This window comes from Amia ocellicauda, chromosome 6 (genome assembly GCF_036373705.1).
Source record: "Amia ocellicauda isolate fAmiCal2 chromosome 6, fAmiCal2.hap1, whole genome shotgun sequence".
Classification (NCBI taxonomy): Eukaryota; Metazoa; Chordata; class Actinopteri; order Amiiformes; family Amiidae; genus Amia; species Amia ocellicauda.
Window position 1 is genome coordinate 50,638,340 of NC_089855.1, and position 21,702 is coordinate 50,660,041.

Below are 21,702 nucleotides of genomic sequence, written 5' to 3' on the forward strand. Positions count from 1 at the left end.
TGCAGAATATATTCTGCATGTCTTTTGCTTCTGGCCGGCATGTTTCTGAAAACATCCGTTACAACATCTCCCTCTGAACTCTCAACAGGTTAGGGCACCGCAACATCTTTATCAACCGTACCCCCCGCATCAGTCCCAGAACCATTTTCTTGAGAGGCCATGGTTAAAGTTAAAATGTTTTGATCTTTTTCACCCTGTCTAACCAGACGGAGGTAGCGCTGTAACGTGTTGCTATACATCTGGGCTTTGGAATACTGATTTAAATCGGCCCTGGCCAGTATAGCTTTCATTTCAGAGTCCAGGTTGTTTTCGGCCATTTGTCTAATGGGCTCTGGCCCGACAACATTTTTTCTCAGTTTCTCAAGCTGCTCCTGAGGGATCAAAAACATTTTCTGAGCATATTCCATTATTAACCCACTCTGGAAGCTAGAAGACTGGTTAGGAAAGGCACGGCTATGCTCAACAGCGGTCCTATAAAACCTCCGGTTTGATTAATCTTCTTTCTTTTTCTTTTAATAGAATACTTCTTATTAGCGATGATCTTGATAACCGCTTTTTGTTTTTTGAGTTTAGAATGTTGAGAAGGGGTTAGGGGTATATTACCGCGTAAGATGTTAAAAGCTATTTCACACAGGGTCTCGATCAAATCCGAGGGGGCCCTGCCAGCACAGCTTTCCTATGGCGCGGGCTCCCCTCAAATAACATTTGCAAAAGCGGCAGATTTCTTTTAATCCGAACAGACATTCTTATTTATTTCCTTTTCTTTAGCACATACACTGCCGGCCAATCGGGCGGGCACAAACCTGTTCTGAGGCGAAAGTCTTCTGGGGTTTGTGCTTTTAAGTCCACAATCAAGTACCCGTAGGGTTTTTTGGTGGCATCCTCAAATGCCTCCAAAAAGAATTTGGTCTGGTTAGGGTACATTTGACGAGCCAAGACGGTGACCTGTAGTTTATCTCTGGGGTTTTTAAAAAGAATTATATAATTGGCATTTAAATTAATAGTGCGGCTTTTTTTACCTTGAAAAAATAGATTTTGAACTAAATAAATAATACTTAAATTCCTATGATGAGTGTACTTTGTGAAAGCTTTTTCCACTTCACTGTTGTCACCGGCCTGCTCCATCAGGTCATCAAGGATCACTAGATTAGTTTGTCCGGGCGGGAACAGGTCATCGTCACACAACGAGGCGGGGAGACCTTGCACAAATTTCAGATTATTTTTTTTTGATGCCAAATCATCGTAGAGAGGTTGCCAGCAAGAGTAACACCACACTATGTTGTCAAGAGCTTGGGACACGGTTGCGTCCACATCTTCTATGATGTTCTTTATAAGATAGCTCTTACTCGAATTGGAGGGACCGGCTATAATACAGGAGAAAGGGTGTTGAAGTCTGTTATCAAAACCACTGCTAATATCCATAAGGCAGAGTGGTATAATCAGTCTTCAACACTCTTTATTGTACACCACCCTGAACCGTTTGTTTAGTGATCTATTTTCCAATGTGTACCCCTTTTTATTGTGATAGATCTGATTTCCGGCTGTAATAATCTCGCGAGGAGGCGCGTCTTTCTCGGTTACAAAACTTTGTACCAGGGTCGTCAGAGACTTGATGTTAATGAGCTTGTTGTTACAATGGTTCAGAGTGAAACCCTTAACTTTCATACAGGTCTTACCCGCAGCCGTTCTGTATGCGTAAGTCTTAGGACCCCCTGAAACAAACTCCACTATGTGGTCCTGAGGATCTAGCTCGCTCGTTAACTCCCCAAGGTAGTCCCCGAGGGGAGGGACCCAATCCCCTGGCCTGGTGACAAAGATTACAGAGTCAGTATCATGATAGAGCGTGCGTTCCTGCAGCTGATCCATTAAGTTGTACAGATCAAGCCGGGCGTAAGCCGTGGTAAAAACCGCTATGAAAACATTAACGTTTCCCTGTTTGGTGGGGAAATCTTTAGGGGCCCTCCACTGGACCTGTGCCACGTGGTCATTTAAGAATTGAAAGTGTGATACTGCATGTTGTTTGGAAAAGATAAATTCTATAAACTGTTCAGGGGTTTTAATCAAGGTTGTGTTTAGACGGTTATTTCTTTCCCCAAACTTACCCCACAGACTGTTTAAAATCAGTTTGGACATTTGTCTCTTGGCGGGGTTTACAGTTATGTTCCCCGGCTCTAGACGGATCCCTTCCTTTTCAAAATATTGCTGAACGTACCGCTCTTTGGCAGCGGAGTCAACACACCATGAGGGATAGCCCGATGCCTCCTGTTTCCCTTTCAGATGGGTCATAATGTACTCAGCAAAAAGAGTATCAGATTTTTCAGAAAAATGCCAAACCTCATACACCTTACCGACTCTGTAACCTTTCTCCACCGCCTTGTCAAGCTCAATGCTACACCAGACACCCGTCAGCGCTCTCTCGTCATCACTGTGCAGACAAGAGGTATTTTGATTTTCAGTTTCCACACACGTTCTACACAGAGGGAACATCAATTTTCCCAAACACCTGTAAGGCAACACGGGTAGGAACAGCTCACGAGGAGGGTACATGGTGACTTTGATCAAACCAAAGTACTGTCCGATTTCGAGAAAGTCACGATAAACAATGGTTGGATGCCCCACCGGGTACATTTTGGTCTTGTTGACATAAGGGTACAGACTGGTGAAATCATAGTAATCTACTCTCTCACCCTCCTTTACCTCATAATGTAAACAGAGGGCGTTGGTACGACCCCCAAATAACGCATCCCTGGGCTCTAGACGTTCAGGAAAGTCCAAGGTTTCCATAAGCCGTTGTACCCCCACATCCTGTTGCTTCAGGGTCGTCCACGCGTGTTCCCAAATCACCAGTACATTCAAACCATAGGTGTTTTTTAAAGTTTCAATTCGTTCCTGGAAATCATAGTACATATCACCGCAGAGTTTTTGTGTTACGGGGTTAAAGGTGTTTGGGTCGAAGCACTGAGGACAGCCATGGTAAATACAACCAGCAAACTCATAAGCGGTACGCCGCCCGGACACGTCGCTAAAACCGTCTAAGTAGTAAGGACCCATTTTGACTTCCTCTTGATTTAAAGCATGTCTGATGAAGATGTTATCCCGGGCACTCAGATATTCCAGCCACTGTATGGAGACAGTCGAAAAGTTCTTTTGTCTAGCACGATAGTTGTCAGAAGTGGTGTCCGCTATAGTGTTTTTCTGCAAGAAATTGGATCGATACATTTTCATGCAGAGAGACGCTATGGTCACACTTTGCAAAGGGTCGAGACCCGACGTGTTGATAACCTCGGTGCGGAAACGCAAACAGGCTTCTATAAGGATCACCACATCATTTTTACAATAAGCGGCCATCTCTTCTCGGAAATCAAAAACACCCCCCTTAACCGTATTGTACCATTTAAAGAATTCCTCCCTCTCATGAGACATCATAGTATCAACCCCATAATAAGAGGCGGGCGGGTAGGACCCTCGATAATTTTGAGTGTCCTTAGTATTAAAAAAATGGCAGAACCAACCTTTCTTCTGAGCCTCAAAACCCAGAGCTTTAGGCAAAGCGCTCAATTTCATGGGGAGGAAATTTAACGAGTCTATGTAACGTTGGTTGAAAGCCTCGTCGGTGAAACACATGATCTTGCTACCCTGAGCTATTATTTTTGGGGTCACCCCATTTTCCACCAGATACTTCATCAATATGTAAGAATCATAACCCTTAGCATTGTGGGCAATAAATGTGTAATTGAGGTATTTTGGACCGCGATACCGCGTAAAGAAATCCCTGACACAACTCTCACCGCTAGCTGACCACTCACAATCCAACATGTCAATACAGTGTATATAATTAGCAACATGGACCCCGTTTTCTTGCCGGCATTCAAAATCAAAAAAGACATACCGGTTGTGCGGCGGCTCCTTTTTAACCGGCTGAATAAAGCACTGGTGTTCAGACCCCGGGGTTAAATCCGCATTACAGATCCTACATCTCGGTTCCAGACATTTGTGTGGGTTAACCTCATGAAAACGGTACTGGAGGCAACACTGCGGGCAATATTTAGTTTGATCACAATAACTCAGTTTTTTAACCCCCTCAGCAGCGGCCCTCTGCACCTTATGTTCGGAAAAACAGAATGCGGAGAGACAAATCCTTAAGCAATCTTTACATCGGATGGTAGGGGCCAAACCCTTACGACATTGCGGATTGAAACAGACGTTACAGTAACCGTCACAGCGGTGCTTAAGCTTATCATTGAAGGCCTTATAACACCAATGACAAACATACGAACAACCCAAAAAAGCCGTCAAACTCTTTATTCCAAAGTAATGACTATCACTTAGGAAGAGAAACAGTGTCTGTGTATGGGTTTCAGGATGTGTCTGAAATTTCACAAATACTTCCTTTACCTCACAACGGTACCACACAACAATTTTTAAAGACAACAACTCCTCAAACATGGCAATGTCTGAAAAGGCAACCATCTGTTGAGAGTTTAAGCCGGCCCTCTGATGAAGCATTAAAGCCTCTTGCATAGCTTGGGGTTCAGGCATGTCGGGGGTGAGTAGTTTTATTAAACTGTAAGCAAAACAGAGCTTATTGTCCCCATTGGAACTCACCACTAATTGCCTGAGCTTGTTCCTAATTATGTCGTTCTTCAAGCATTTCGACAGTCTTCTAAGCGCCCTACCCTCAGGGTTAGGAACCACATTCATTACCAGAGACAGACTTTCATCAGCTAAGATGGATGCGTTACTTTGCAATAACGCTTCGATTTTAGCCAGAAATTCATCAACATCTAAATTATCTCCACTCAGCATTACAGATAGGTTGCTAAACAAATCATCCCCTCTGAGTTCTAACTGTACAACATCTCGAGGTCTGACCCTTTCAGCAACCTGTTCAAGCATGTTTTGCAAGGCCTCGTGTATGTTGACAAATATTTCTGCATAATTGTCACAATTTAAAAGTTCTGCAAAATTAAAACGCTGAATCATTTCAAAATTGTTATAGGCTGGTCTATCTATAATCACGGGATCACTGGTACTTTTGGACACATCATCATTTTGAACAAAGCCTTCAACCCCTACATTCTCACAGAGCATGTCATCCACAGCCTTATCAGTCTCAGAACCCTCCACATTCCGAACACCCCCACCGCTGACATCTACAAAACCCCCTTTTTGAGGAGGCTCATTTAAAGCCTGTAAAAGTCCTTCAAAGATATCCACCCGGTTAATGTCAAGACCCTCCTCTATAGTGACGGCTGCTTCTGCCGCCGTACTGTGTTCTAATTGTCTCAAATCATTTATAATAGGGGCAGAATTTGGTCGGGGTAGCGTCTCCAAAGCCTCCACCATTTCAAACAAATCGGGGTGAACTAGGGGTTGAACCTCTATAAGCGCTACCGTTGGGAGGTGGTTATTTAGATCATTGACCATCTGTAACAGGTCGGGGTTCACGGTAAGTCTGGTAATTCACATTCTATCGGTGGTGATTGGGGGTTATTTAAATCATTTATCATTTGTAATAGTTCCTGGTTCATTGGGACATCAGAGGAGTTCACAACAGGGCCGAGGGTGTTCTCTCGGGAAGGTCTTTTTGGGGCCCTAACTTGTTCATAATCCTTTAGTTTGTGAGTTCTTTTACCAAGTCCGGACATTTTTTTTATTTTTTATTTTTCCAACAACCCACAATAGTAAGGCGTTTTGTATCTATTAAAACATTAAATACGGTACAATTCGTTAGTAAGGGTATTAATAAGGGTGTTTTGGCTCTCTATCACAAGGTTTTGCCCCACTAACACAAGTCTTTGATTTAGTAACAAGGTATGTAGCAACTCATGCCGACCTTCAGGAAGTAGCTCCGGGGGATGGTGTCCTGGCTCAGCTGCAAAGGATGGTCGCTCCGGTAAATCTCGGTCGAAGGAGGCAGGGAGCGAGCGTATACTCACGGACGGAGACCAAGAAGGCCTTTGCGGTGACACCCTGGCCAATCGCGGTGTACTGTTCAGCGTTTCTGTAGCCAAGAAACGGGGCTGGGGGGACGATGTTGAAACCAGTCCGTCGTTGGGTGGTGTGTCAACCCTGACTGACGGCGACCCCTGAGGTTGTTGGTTGCCTGTATTTGTTCCGCCCGACAATGCGGCGGGCTGAATCTGGATTGTTGAATTACCCCCAGAAGGCTGTGGCCTGAGTAGATGTTGGGGGGTCTCCAAGACCACCGTGGGGGATCCTCTCGGTGATCTCTCCGGGGAAGATGTTTGATCCCACTTAGACGGGGTAATTGTCCTCAATAGCTCATCCACAGAATGACTATCCCAAGAGTCTTGGGAAGAATAAAAATATACATTACATTTACATCTTTAAACGGCGACAGAAATCAAACTTAAAACAACATGTCCAGGACCTTCAAAACCTTTAGCTTTTTTAGACCTTTGAAAATAGGCTTAGACATTCACTACAACGCCTTATTATTTACAGACAATATATTTATTAGGACTTGATAATAAATGTAAAACAGAGAAGCCTCTGTAAATAAACTGTTTCTTAAATGTAATATTGTTAATAAAACACTTTTTATACACACACACACCACATTTCATTTTTAAACGAACCTTCCAAGTGTAAACGCTTCCTGATCCCGGGACTTCCTGTTTCACAAACGTTTTCACGATCTGTTTAAATATTAAATACAATGAACACCTTCAAGCCTTTTCCTACAGCCACTTTAAAACAGAAGTATAATTGCGGGAGATAAGCCAAACAACTTACTAAAACCTTTCGGACAGCTTTACTTCCTAACCAGACGGTCGGGCAATCGGTCATTTCTAAACACATGCCCCAGAAACAAGCCTAGACCTGTCCGGACTTCTAAAGATCTTTCCCAGAACCCCCAAGACCTACAGGAAATGGGCACCCCTCGCTTAAATATTAGCCCTCAACGGGCAAACAAAACCCTTTTAAAAACATTAAAGTTTGAAAGATCTTACTTACCTCCAAAGAATAATCGTTTCTTATGTTTTTCAGCTGGTTTAGCTTTTTGCACTTCTGTGAAGGTAAGAGACATGTTTAACCTTTAACCACCCCGCTTTATAAAAAGCTTTAACCTCTTACAAGCGGCAGATATATACTCACCGCTATCAGATACAGGGGCTGACGGCCTTTCAGATTCTTGAAAGGTTACGGTTCTCGAAGGTAAAACTAAACAAGCCCTCGATGTGGAAGGCCTTTCGTTGTCTCGAACCACGTTTCTTAATACTGTTAGAAAGGATATTTTTTTAAATTAACAAAACGGGCCTCAAACATCTTACAGAAACGTTATACAAACAAACAGGGGTTTAGTTCTTACCCGGTCGGCAGACAGCCTGTCTAGGGACAACCACTTCTCTTGGTTGATCCTCGGAGACATTAATCACAGGCCTTTCGATAGTTTCTGTGTAATTAAAGAGACCGCCATTAATATATATTAAAACGTTTTCATAACTCTAATGAGCCGCTTCAAAACACAACCACACACCCATACATAAGAACCCTTGAGCGCAAACACAAAAATCTTACCGTCGTTGTTCCAGATGATCTCCTCAGCGTTGGGAATTAACTCCTGTTGACTGGCTGAAAAATAATTTTACAGAACTTAAAACAGATGTTATAACCTTATTTACAATACATGCCCACAACCCGCTCTGAGTCAATGAAAATAATCTGAAGACTTACCTAAAAACTCGTTTAAATCGAAGTCGTTGATGTTGTTTCCGGACATTGTTGATCTTTAGGCTTAAATCGAAAGGTCAGTATGAGTCTGTCGAGCTGAAGACCAGACCTTCATACTTATACTGATGGCCGGATGCCGGATCTGCTTGTAAGGCATTGTTCTGGGCTGGCCTTTGTGCCGTCCTGTTACCAATTAACATATCAAAACCAACCAATAAAATGACCCTGCATCAATTTCAAATAGAAACCAAGATGGCGACGATCTCTCTCCTCTCTACTCTAAACTTTTATTAGAACCTTTTGGTCTCTCAAAAAAACATTTTTAAGCATCAAGACCTATAGTCAATAAACACTAAGAATATTTCAGGCCTTTATACGCGCTAAAAAACAACCTGAGCCAAGAAAATAACTATAAAGATCTAAAATAAGTAGCGCTTTTACAGTGATTTTTTTTTTTTTTTTAATAGCGATGCTTTGTTTGGTATTAAACAAGTCACAAACTACTCAGAACAGCGTTTATCCCCACAAAAGAGATATTTGGGTTTATTTTACAAAGCTTATAAATTATATAGTATAAAAGTATTCTGAATGTTTTGAGACCACACGCCATGCCTACGTTTGTCTGAGCCCACCCCCGTCCCCCATGGTGTGAGTGATTTAGCCTTGAGTGTTGTGATCTATTTAGCATTGAGTGATCAGTTGTTTTTATTTTTTAAATGATTCCTTATCATCAGGGATTGAGCCTGCTAAAATACCTTAAAAACATATCCTTATCTTAAGTCTAACTCTTATGAGCTTTAAGACCCTAGAATGTATTTAAGTAAAACGAATGAACACATTATGTGTGAGATAAAATATAACCACAGCTTTTTTTTTTTTTTTTTTTTTTTTACAAAAACAATTAACCTATACCCACAAACACCCACACACACACACACCCTCTTTTTTTAAATTTTATTTTTAATTAAATTTGAGGGGAGAGACAGAGCCATATACATTGGGGTTAACATAAGTACCCTATGCAAAACAGGAATTGTTAGGACCTGTGACCATTACAGACAACAGAACTTGTTGATCTTATAAAATGATTGGGCGAGAGAGAGAGATATAGAGACAGACAGAGACAGAGCCAGTGTGAATATGATAAACGCACTATTCAAAATGGCATTGTTAAGACCTGGGACCATTACAGACAACAGAACTTGTTGATCTTATAAAATGCTTGGGCGAGAGAGACAGAGAGAGAGAGACAGACAGAGACAGAGACAGAGACAGTGTGAATATGATAAACGCACTATTCAAAATGGCATTGTTAAGACCTGGGCCCCTTACATGTATATTTAAAAAAGACCCCCAACCACTACAGGAAGAGCCGACCCATTCACACTCTACAGTTGACCAACAAGAACAACAAGAACAACCGGTTATGGGTGGCCTTGTTGTTCAGGGTTTTAGGGGTGTACACTTTCTGACGGATATGACGTAGGAATATTTAAGGAAATAACTCTAAAATCACGCCCCCCAATTATGACGTAGGAATATTAATAAGCTTAGGGCATACGTCATAACAAAATAGGCCGCGCCCAAAAAACCCTACTATCTACTCCTGTGTGGTGCATTTTCTCTCTCTCTATCTGTGATTAAATCCTTACTTATATACATATGTCCATGAACGTTTCTGGAGCTCATGTAAATCACATCACACGACGGGCCGTGTTCTTTTCGGTCACTTTGAAAGTTTTGCTCATGACAATCCTTTTCTATTGCGGCACGATGGCTGCCACCGAGGAAGGAAAGTCGTCCGCAGTTGGCTGCAAGCTTGCCTGAAGCGCAGGAAAGGACTTACTCGCGACGTGCCACTTAAAGACTGAAGAAGTGGGGGTCGGCCTCACCGAGAGCCCTGAGGATTAGCTCACGTGGTAGAGCGCTCGCTTAGCATTGTAGCGTTATGTTGGGTGTATTTGGATAAGAGCATTTGGGCTCTGAGCTGAAGCACTGATCTAAAGAAAACCTCTCCCCCCCAAAGTTATCAGATTCCCTTAGCTCATCAGCTTGGAACTGGTTTGCATCAAAGTGACAGTTTTGGGGAGGATGGCACCAAGAAGAGGCCAAATAGTTTGGAATTCTGCTATGAGATGTCTGGAGAAAGGGGCCTGTAGGTGATAAAAACTCTTTGAAGTGGACGAGAGCCGAAATCCCGACATAGAGCTACGAACCCAGGCCAACCGGCATTTCCAAAAGATGGCATGGATTGACATCAGTCATAAATCAAGCCCCCCTCCAATAGGACACTGGGGGCTGAAACCGAAATCCAATCTCAAAAACTCAAGAACCAATCACCTCTTGATCTGACAGACTGTAAGGAACAGCGGACAGTCTTTCTCGCTCTCTCTCACCTGAACCAGTAACTCGCTGCCACAGCTCAACCTGTAGCTCTGTTGCCAGAACCGGAACCAGAAACCAACTAAGTCTTTGCCGGCAACAGAAGAGTTAAACTGGGAGAAGGAGATTGAGCCGTACGAAGAATTCTTTTAAAGGACTTTATTAAATAAAGAACTTTACAGACTGCGCTGCCCGCCTGTGCCCACCTGATCAGTGGAGTTTTACAGCTGGACAATTGACTAAGTCGACTGTATACGAAAGTGTCAGTCATTTAAATAGCTATTTGAGTCTTAAGAAACTTGACCCTTGGAACAAACACGGCCCTGCTTTCCTCAAAGACTTTGTCTTCAAATAAGTACGGTGAGAGACCCTGCTTGCCAAGAAGATTTTGTGCACAACCTTGGAGCCTTCAAACCAGTGGAAAATCTGTTTGGAAACGACTCTACTTTCGCGAAACCCCAACTTCCAGGTGTATCGACTGAGTGGAAGTTCTTGGACAAAGCCGAACCGGACTGCCTTTGTTCCAAACCACACGGACCTCGTGCCGTGTGCTGTTATCTGAGCCCGAAGCCAGAGAGGCCTCTCTGCGACGAAGTTCAGATAAGTTTAACAGTTTGGAGTTCATGATTCATGACATTTGAGAAATCAATTAGAAATGTTAATCTGTTATTCATAACTCTAGAATGTGTAATATCATTTAGTTTTCTTAAATATAAATGTGTGTTGCATTAAACTGTTTTGTTGATAATTTTAGAAATAAAATCTGTCAATGCCGAGAAATATCTTCTCATTCCTGTTTAACTGTTTAGTCTGAAATTGACACAAGTTAATAGACATTAGATTATTGGTGGCTCTGCCTATCCTTAATCATTGAATAATAATCAGTTAAGGGAAATTGTGGTAACAAGTAATGATAGGATCTTTCTCGGCACCTAAACGTGAATGAGACTGATATATATATATAACGTGAAGTTACCTGACATAAATACTAACCTGCGTAGTTATTTAATGTCTGACTAATAATACTAACGAGAGACTCACCTTCGTCTTACTAACCGGTATTGTAGTCAATGTGTTTATAACCTTTTTTGTTTAACGATTTGTGTTATCATATGTGATCCCATGGTCTTTGATTTGGTCACGGAAGTGATTTGTCTTCGATTTGTTGATCTAGAGTTGAATTGTAATTAGTTTTTCCCTTTTGTATAATTAGTGTAGTGCTACATTTAGTCTTTGTTTTGAATACATTTGACAATTTATATCTTTGGAATTGGTGTCTGCGTCCAATTATTACAGAAATTGAGTTCTACAAGATTCCAGGATTCGTGATAAGGTGATACTCTAAATTCACTTCTTTAATTGAAATGTATAAGTGTACCTTACGCTACAGCATGCGAGAGGCAGCGGGATCGATGCCCGCATTCTCCAAGGCCTCAGGCGCTCGTGCCCCGGTTTCGGGGGAGAGTCGCTCACTTTTCTTGCCGCAGACACAGGCGCAAGGCATTGCCTGTTTGCCGTAAGGTTATCAGACACAACGCGCCGGCGACGGCTGCAGCATTAGCACGCCGGCTGGCCCTTCCGAAGTTCCCCAAAAACGACCGAGATGCCGCTTCGACGTCGTAACCCCAGGAACGACCGCAAAGGCACTCCAACCCTCAATCTTCCGATCCGAAGTCAGACCGAAGAGACTGTATGATGTTTTAGATTAAAGATAGTATGCAGACCGAGCAAGTTAGATTTATCGAGCTAGCAAACAGCCATTGAGGCACCTGTTCGGGACGTACCCTGTAGAAATTCCTGTCAACGATAAAAGGATCAAACGGTGGAGACAAAGCCCGCAGGATGTTTGTCAAAACTCTGTTTGTGGACTGAATGGCTTTCCCAGATTGGCAGGGACTGTTTTTGGTATTGACTGAGGGACAGTTGTAAAAGACAACCTCTCACCGGACCTCTGGCATACACCAAAGAAAGCCACCTCACCTCTCCCCCGGATCTCACAAAACACAATCCCCCCCGCCCCGAGGGAAGACAGACCGCAATCGGACTCGGGCTTGCACCTTTTGATTGGATGAACGGCCGCAAACATTCTATGTCATTTTCTTTTAAAGCTTCACTCGTGCTTGTAAAAAACCGAGGTCTCACTGAAAGAATGCCCTGACGTGGTTGCTTCCAAGCTAGCTGGTTTACAAAGTTCCTTTTCGCTTTAACGATGATTTCCAAGAAGGGAAATAATCTATCTGTAATCTGTCAACACAGGCACCTTCTTCTCCGTTAAGCCACGCGGTCACCACCAGGAAGATGAACGCACCAGGCTGACCCGGAGTTTTCGCCAATTCGTCTCCAAGCCTCCCAAGAGGGAACATAAACAGGCCTTATTCGCAGACACAGGCCCTCACGCAGGTAGACCACCGCTTCACCGCCGCTGCCCCTGCCAAGGGCCCCAGGTCCCACCGAGACTTGAACTCGGATCGCTGGATTCAGAGTCCAGAGTGCTAACCATTACACCATGGAACCAAGCCCGCTGCCCACCTCTTGCCCGTGACGAAAGTTTCTGCTCTACGCACACGTCTCGCTCTGTCGCACGGCCAAGTCCAGAGTGAGCCAAGTTGCGCCCAGAGTGCTGCGTGTGGCGGGTCACTTCCGGAGCCGTCTCTGGTGGTCTAGTGGTCAGGATTCGGCGCTCTCACTGCCGCGGCCCGGGTTCGATTCCCGGTCAGGGAAGGTGGATTTGTTGCTCTTCCACTAGGACCTGTGTGGTGCATTTTCTCTCTCTCTATCTGTGATTAAATCCTTACTTATATACATATGTCCATGAACGTTTCTGGAGCTCATTGTACATCACATCACACGACGGGCCGTGATCTTTTCGGTCACTTTGAAAGTTTTGCTCATGACAATCCTTTTCTATTGCGGCACGATGGCTGCCACCGAGGAAGGAAAGTCGTCCGCAGTTGCCTGCAAGCTTGCCTGAAGCGCAGGAAAGGACTTACTCGCGACGTGCCACTTAAAGACTGAAGAAGTGGGGGTCGGCCTCACCGAGAGCCCTGAGGATTAGCTCACGTGGTAGAGCGCTCGCTTAGCATTATAGCGTTATGTTGGGTGTATTTGGATAAGAGCATTTGGGCTCTGAGCTGAAGCACTGATCTAAAGAAAACCTCTCCCCCCCAAAGTTATCAGATTCCCTTAGCTCATCAGCTTGGAAGTGGTTTGCATCAAAGTGACAGTTTTGGGGAGGATGGCACCAAGAAGAGGCCAAATAGTTTGGAATTCTGCTATGAGATGTCTGGAGAAAGGGGCCTGTAGGTGATAAAAACTCTTTGAAGTGGACGAGAGCCGAAATCCCGACATAGAGCTACGAACCCAGGCCAACCGGCATTTCCAAAAGATGGCATGGATTGACATCAGTCATAAATCAAGCCCCCCTCCAATAGGACACTGGGGGCTGAAACCGAAATCCAATCTCAAAAACTCAAGAACAAATCACCTCTTGATCTGACAGACTATAAGGAACAGCGGACAGTCTTTCTCGCTCTCTCTCACCTGAACCAGTAACTCGCTGCCACAGCTCAACCTGTAGCTCTGTTGCCAGAACCGGAACCAGAAACCAACTAAGTCTTTGCCGGCAACAGAAGAGTTAAACTGGGAGAAGGAGATTGAGCCGTACGAAGAATTCTTTTAAAGGACTTTATTAAATAAAGAACTTTACAGACTGCGCTGCCCGCCTGTGCCCACCTGATCAGTGGAGTTTTACAGCTGGACAATTGACTAAGTCGACTGTATACGAAAGTGTCAGTCATTTAAATAGCTATTTGAGTCTTAAGAAACTTGACCCTTGGAACAAACACGGCCCTGCTTTCCTCAAAGACTTTGTCTCCAAATAAGTATGGTGAGAGACCCTGCTTGCCAAGAAGATTTTGTGCACAACCTTGGAGCCTTCAAACCAGTGGAAAATCTGTTTGGAAACGACTCTACTTTCGCGAAACCCCAACTTCCAGGTGTATCGACTGAGTGGAAGTTCTTGGACAAAGCCGAACCGGACTGCCTTTGTTCCAAACCACACGGACCTCGTGCCGTGTGCTGTTATCTGAGCCCGAAGCCAGAGAGGCCTCTCTGCGACGAAGTTCAGATAAGTTTAACAGTTTGGAGTTCATGATTCATGACATTTGAGAAATCAATTAGAAATGTTAATCTGTGATTCATAACTCTAGAATGTGTAATATCATTTAGTTTTCTTAAATATAAATGTGTGTTGCAATAAACTGTTTTGTTGATAATTTTAGAAATAAAATCTGTCAACGCCGAGAAATATCTTCTCATTCCTGTTTAACTGTTTAGTCTGAAATTGACACAAGTTAATAGACATTAGATTATTGGTGGCTCTGCCTATCCTTAATCATTGAATAATAATCAGTTAAGAGAAATTGTGGTAACAAGTAATGATAGGATCTTTCTCGGCACCTAAACGTGAATGAGACTGATATATATATAACGAGAAGTTACCTGACATAAATACTAACCTGCGTAGTTATTTAATGTATGACTAATAATACTAACGAGAGACTCACCTTCGTCTTACTAACCGGTATTGTAGTCAATGTGTTTATAACCTTTTTTGTTTAACGATTTGTGTTATCATATGTGATCCCATGGTCTTTGATTTGGTCACGGAAGTGATTTGTCTTCGATTTGTTGATCTAGAGTTGAATTGTAATTCGTTTTTCCCTTTTGTATAATTAGTGTAGTGCTACATTTAGTCTTTGTTTTGAATACATTTGACAATTTATATCTTTGGAATTGGTGTCTGCGTCCAATTATTACAGAAATTGAGTTCTACAAGATTCCAGGATTCGTGATAAGGTGATACTATAAATTCACTTCTTTAATTGAAATGTATAAGTGTACCTTACGCTACAGCATGCGAGAGGCAGCGGGATCGATGCCTGCATTCTCCAAGGCCTCAGGCGCTCGTGCCCCGGTTTCGGGGGAGAGTCGCTCACTTTTCTTGCCGCAGACACAGGCGCAAGGCATTGCCTGTTTGCCGTAAGGTTATCAGACACAACGCGCCGGCGACGGCTGCAGCATTAGCACGCCGGCTGGCCCTTCCGAAGTTCCCCAAAAACGACCGAGATGCCGCTTCGACGTCGTAACCCCAGGAACGACCGCAAAGGCACTCCAACCCTCAATCTTCCGATCCGAAGTCAGACCGAAGAGACTGTATGATGTTTTAGATTAAAGATAGTATGCAGACCGAGCAAGTTAGATTTATCGAGCTAGCAAACAGCCATTGAGGCACCTGTTCGGGACGTACCCTGTAGAAATTCCTGTCAACGATAAAAGGATCAAACGGTGGAGAAAAAGCCCGCAGGATGTTTGTCAAAACTCTGTTTGTGGACTGAATGGCTTTCCCAGATTGGCAGGGACTGTTTTTGGTATTGACTGAGGGACAGTTGTAAAAGACAACCTCTCACCGGACCTCTGGCATACACCAAAGAAAGCCACCTCACCTCTCCCCCGGATCTCACGAAACACAATCCCCCCCGCCCCCAGGGAAGACAGACCGCAATCGGACTCGGGCTTGCACCTTTTGATTGGATGAACGGCCGCAAACATTCTATGTCATTTTCTTTTAAAGCTTCACTCGTGCTTGTAAAAAACCGAGGTCTCACTGAAAGAATGCCCTGACGTGGTTGCTTCCAAGCTAGCTGGTTTACAAAGTTCCTTTTCGCTTTAACGATGATTTCCAAGAAGGGAAATAATCTATCTGTAATCTGTCAACAGAGGCACCTTCTTCTCCGTTAAGCCACGCGGTCACCACCAGGAAGATGAACGCACCAGGCCGACCCGGAGTTTTCGCCAATTCGTCTCCAAGCCTCCCAAGAGGGAACATAAACAGGCCTTATTCGCAGACACAGGCCCTCACGCAGGGAGACCACCGCTGCACCGCCGCTGCACCGCCGCTGCCCCTGCCAAGGGCCCCAGGTTCCACTTGACTTGAACTCGGATCGCTGGATTCAGGGTCCAGAGTGCTAACCATTACACCATGGAACCAAGCCCGCTGCCCAACTCTTGCCCGTGATGAAGGTTTGTGTTCTACGCACACGTCTCGCTCTGTCGCACGGCCAAGTCCAGAGTGAGCCAAGTTGCGCCCAGAGTGCTGCGTGTGGCGGGTCACTTCCGGAGCCGTCCCTGGTGGACTAGTGGTCAGGATTCGACGCTCTCACCGCCGCGGCCCGGGTTCGATTCCCGGTCAGGGAAGGTGGATCTGTTGCTCTTCCCCTAGGACCTGTGTGGTGCATTTTCTCTCTCTCTATCTGTGATTAAATCCTTACTTATATACATATGTCCATGAACGTTTCTGGAGCTCATGTACATCACATCAAACGACGGGCCGTGATCTTTTCGGTCACTTTGAAAGTTTTGCTCATGACAATCCTTTTCTATTGCGGCACGATGGCTGCCACCGAGGAAGGAAAGTCGTCCGCAGTTGGCTGCAAGCTTGCCTGAAGCGCAGGAAAGGACTTACTCGCGACGTGCCACTTAAAGACTGAAGAAGTGGGGGTCGGCCTCACCGAGAGCCCTGAGGATTAGCTCACGTGGTAGAGCGCTCACTTAGCATTGTAGCGTTATGTTGGGTGTATTTGGATAAGAGCATTTGGGCTCTGAGCTGAAGCACTGATCTAAAGAAAACCTCTCCCCCCGAAAGTTATCAGATTCCCTTAGCTCATCAGCTTGGAAGTGGTTTGCATCAAAGTGACAGTTTTGGGGAGGATGGCACCAAGAAGAGGCCAAATAGTTTGGAATTCTGCTATGAGATGTCTGGAGAAAGGGGCCTGTAGGTGATAAAAACTCTTTGAAGTGGACGAGAGCCGAAATCCCGACATAGAGCTACGAACCCAGGCCAACCGGCATTTCCAAAAGATGGCATGGATTGACATCAGTCATAAATCAAGCCCCCCTCCAATAGGACACTGGGGGCTGAAACCGAAATCCAATCTCAAAAACTCAAGAACCAATCACCTCTTGATCTGACAGACTATAAGGAACAGCGGACAGTCTTTCTCACTCTCTCTCACCTGAACCAGTAACTCACTGCCACAGCTCAACCTGTAGCTCTGTTGCCAGAACCGGAACCAGAAACCAACTAAGTCTTTGCCGGCAACAGAAGAGTTAAACTGGGAGAAGGAGATTGAGCCGTACGAAGAATTCTTTTAAAGGACTTTATTAAATAAAGAACTTTACAGACTGCGCTGCCCGCCTGTGCCCACCTGATCAGTGGAGTTTTACAGCTGGACAATTGACTAAGTCGACTGTATACGAAAGTGTCAGTCATTTAAATAGCTATTTGAGTCTTAAGAAACTTGACCCTTGGAACAAACACGGCCCTGCTTTCCTCAAAGACTTTGTCTTCAAATAAGTACGGTGAGAGACCCTGCTTGCCAAGAAGATTTTGTGCACAACCTTGGAGCCTTCAAACCAGTGGATAATCTGTTTGGAAACGACTCTACTTTCGCGAAACCCCAACTTCCAGGTGTATCGACAGAGTGGAAGTTCTTGGACAAAGCCGAACCGGACTAACTTTGTTCCAAACCACACGGACCTCGTGCCGTGTGCTGTTATCTGAGCCCGAAGCCAGAGAGGCCTCTCTGTGACGAAGTTCAGATAAGTTTAACAGTTTGGAGTTCATGATTCATGACATTTGAGAAATCAATTAGAAATGTTAATCTGTGATTCATAACTCTAGAATGTGTAATATCATTTAGTTTTCTTAAATATAAATGTGTGTTGCATTAAACTGTTTTGTTGATAATTTTAGAAATAAAATCTGTCAACGCCGAGAAATATCTTCTCATTCCTGTTTAACTGTTTAGTCTGAAATTGACACAAGTTAATAGACATTAGATTATTGGTGGCCCTGCCTATCCTTAATCATTGAATAATAATCAGTTAAGGGAAATTGTGGTAACAAGTAATGATAGGATCTTTCTCGGCACCTAAACGTGAATGAGACTGATATATATATATAACGAGAAGTTACCTGACATAAATACTAACCTGCGTAGTTATTTAATGTCTGACTAATAATACTAACGAGAGACTCACCTTCGTCTTACTAACCGGTATTGTAGTCAATGTGTTTATAACCTTTTTTGTTTAACGATTTGTGTTATCATATGTGATCCCAAGGTCTTTGATTTGGTCACGGAAGTGATTTGTCATCGATTTGTTGATCTAGAGTTGAATTGTAATTCGTTTTTCCCTTTTGTATAATTAGTGTAGTGCTACATTTAGTCTTTGTTTTGAATACATTTGACAATTTATATCTTTGGAATTGGTGTCTGCGTCCAATTATTACAGAAATTGAGTTCTACAAGATTCCAGGATTCGTGATAAGGTGATACTATAAATTCACTTCTTTAATTGAAATGTATAAGTGTACCTTACGCTACAGCATGCGAGAGGCAGCGGGATCGATGCCCGCATTCTCCAAGGCCTCAGGCGCTCGTGCCCCGGATTCGGGGGAGAGTCGCTCACTTTTCTTGCCGCAGACACAGGCGCAAGGCATTGCCTGTTTGCCGTAAGCTTCTCAGACACAACGCGCCCGCGACGGCTGCAGCATTAGCACGCCGGCTGGCCCTTCCGAAGTTCCCCAAAAACGACCGAGATGCTGCTTCGATGTCGTAACCCCAGGAACGACCGCAAAGGCACTCCAACCCTCAATCTTTCGATCCGAAGTCAGACCGAAGAGACTGTATGATGTTTTAGATTAAAGATAGTATGCAGACCGAGCAAGTTAGATTTATCGAGCTAGCAAACAGCCATTGAGGCACCTGTTCGGGACGTACCCTGTAGAAATTCCTGTCAACGATAAAAGGATCAAACGGTGGAGAAAAAGCCCGCAGGATGTTTGTCAAAACTCTGTTTGTGGACTGAATGGCTTTCCCAGATTGGCAGGGACTGTTTTTGGTATTGACTGAGGGACAGTTGTAAAAGACAACCTCTCACCAGACCTCTGGCATACACCAAAGAAAGCCACCTCACCTCTCCCCCGGATCTCACAAAACACAATCCCCCCCGCCCCCAGGGAAGACAGACCGCAATCGGACTCGGGCTTGCACCTTTTGATTGGATGAACGGCCGCAAACATTCTATGTCATTTTCTTTTAAAGCTTCACTCGTGCTTGTAAAAAACCGAGGTCTCACTGAAAGAATGCCCTGACGTGGTTGCTTCCAAGCTAGCTGGTTTACAAAGTTCCTTTTCGCTTTAACGATGATTTCTAAGAAGGGAAATAATCTATCTGTAATCTGTCAACACAGGCACCTTCTTCTCCGTTAAGCCACGCGGTCACCACCAGGAAGATGAACGCACCAGGCCGACCCGGAGTTTTCGCCAATTCGTCTCCAAGCCTCCCAAGAGGGAACATAAACAGGCCTTATTTGCAGACACAGGCCCTCACGCAGGGAGACCACCGCTCCACCGCCGCTGCCCCTGCCAAGGGCCCCAGGTCCCACCAAGACTTGAACTCGGATCGCTGGATTCAGAGTCCAGAGTGCTAACCATTACACCATGGAACCAAGCCAGCTGCCCACCTCTTGCCCGTGACGAAGGTTTCTGCTCTACGCACACGTCTCGCTCTGTCGCACGGCCAAGTCCAGAGTGAGCCAAGTTGCGCCCAGAGTGCAGCGTGTGGCGGGTCACTTCCGGAGCCGTCCCTGGTGGTCTAGTGGTCAGGATTCGGCGCTCTCACCGCCGCGGCCCGGGTTCGATTCCCGGTCAGGGAAGGTGGATCTGTTGCTCTTCCACTAGGAACTGTGTGGTGCATTTTCTCTCTCTCTATCTGTGATTAAATCCTTACTTATGTACATATGTCCATGAACGTTTCTGGAGCTCATGTAAATCAAATCACACGACGGGCCGTGATCTTTTCGGTCACTTTGAAAGTTTTGCTCATGACAATCCTTTTCTATTGCGGCACGATGGCTGCCACCGAGGAAGGAAAGTCGTCCGCAGTTGGCTGCAAGCTTGCCTGAAGCGCAGGAAAGGACTTACTCGCGACGTGCCACTTAAAGGCTGAAGAAGTGGGGGTCAGCCTCACTGAGAGCCCTGAGGATTAGCTCACGTGGTAGAGCGCTCGCTTAGCATTGTAGCGTTATGTTGGGTGTATTTGGATAAGAGCATTTGGGCTCTGAGCTGAAGCACTGATCTAAAGAAAACCTCTCCCCCCCAAAGTTATCAGATTCCCTTAGCTCATCAGCTTGGAACTGGTTTGCATCAAAGTGACAGTTTTGGGGAGGATGGCACCAAGAAGAGGCCAAATAGTTTGGAATTCTGCTATGAGATGTCTGGAGAAAGGGGCCTGTAGGTGATAAAAACTCTTTGAAGTGGACGAGAGCCGAAATCCCGACATAGAGCTACGAACCCAGGCCAACCGGCATTTCCAAAAGATGGCATGGATTGACATCAGTCATAAATCAAGCCCCCCTCCAATAGGACAATGGGGGCTGAAACCGAAATCCAATCTCAAAAATTCAAGAACCAATCACCTCTTGATCTGACAGACTATAAGGAATAGCGGACAGTCTTTCTCGCTCTCTCTCACCTGAACCAGTAACTCGCTGCCACAGCTCAACCTGTAGCTCTGTTGCCAGAACCGGAACCTGAAACCAACTAAGTCTTTGCCGGCAACAGAAGAGTTAAACTGGGAGAAGGAGATTGAGCCGTACGAAGAATTCTTTTAAAGGACTTTATTAAATATAGAACTTTACAGACTGCGCTGCCCGCCTGTGCCCACCTGATCAGTGGAGTTTTACAGCTGGACAATTGACTAAGTCGACTGTATACGAAAGTGTCAGTCATTTAAATAGCTATTTGAGACTTAAGAAACTTGACCCTTGGAACAAACACGGCCCTGCTTTCCTCAAAGACTTTGTCTTCAAATAAGTACGGTGAGAGACCCTGCTTGCCAAGAAGATTTTGTGCACAACCTTGGAGCCTTCAAACCAGTGGAAAATCTGTTTGGAAACGACTCTACTTTCGCGAAACCCCAACTTCCAGGTGTATCGACTGAGTGGAAGTTCTTGGACAAAGCCGAACGGACTGCCTTTTTTTCCAAACCACACGGACCTCGTGCCGTGTGCTGTTATCTGAGCCCGAAGCCAGAGAGGCCTCTCTGCGACGAAGTTCAGATAAGTTTAACAGTTTGGAGTTCATGATTCATGACATTTGAGAAATCAATTAGAAATGTTAATCTGTGATTCATAACTCTAGAATGTGTAATATCATTTAGTTTTCTTAAATATAAATGTGTGTTGCATTAAACTGTTTTGTTGATAATTTTAGAAATAAAATCTGTCAACGCCGAGAAATATCTTCTCATTCCTGTTTAACTGTTTAGTCTGAAATTGACACAAGTTAATAGACATTAGATTATTGGTGGCCCTGCCTATCCTTAATCATTGAATAATAATCAGTTAAGGGAAATGTGGTAACAAGTAATGATAGGATCTTTCTCGGCACCTAAACGTGAATGAGACTGATATATATATTTTACGAGAAGTTACCTGACATAAATACTAACCTGCGTAGTTATTTAATGTCTGACTAATAATACTAACGAGAGACTC

The 21,702-nt window shown here is 44.4% G+C and overlaps 4 non-coding genes across 4 annotated transcripts; 2 read left to right on the forward strand and 2 right to left on the reverse strand.

Moving 5' to 3' along the window:
* Positions 1-12,522: 12,522 nt before the first annotated feature.
* On the reverse strand, positions 12,523-12,594 carry trnaq-cug (transfer RNA glutamine (anticodon CUG)). Its single transcript has one exon. It is a non-coding gene; the product is annotated as a tRNA-Gln (tRNA).
* Positions 12,595-12,729: 135 nt separating this feature from the next.
* On the forward strand, positions 12,730-12,801 carry trnae-cuc (transfer RNA glutamic acid (anticodon CUC)). Its single transcript has one exon. It is a non-coding gene; the product is annotated as a tRNA-Glu (tRNA).
* Positions 12,802-19,581: 6,780 nt separating this feature from the next.
* Positions 19,582-19,653, reverse strand: trnaq-cug (transfer RNA glutamine (anticodon CUG)). Its single transcript has one exon. It is a non-coding gene; the product is annotated as a tRNA-Gln (tRNA).
* A 135-nt stretch (positions 19,654-19,788) lies between these two features.
* Positions 19,789-19,860, forward strand: trnae-cuc (transfer RNA glutamic acid (anticodon CUC)). Its single transcript has one exon. It is a non-coding gene; the product is annotated as a tRNA-Glu (tRNA).
* Positions 19,861-21,702: the final 1,842 nt, after the last annotated feature.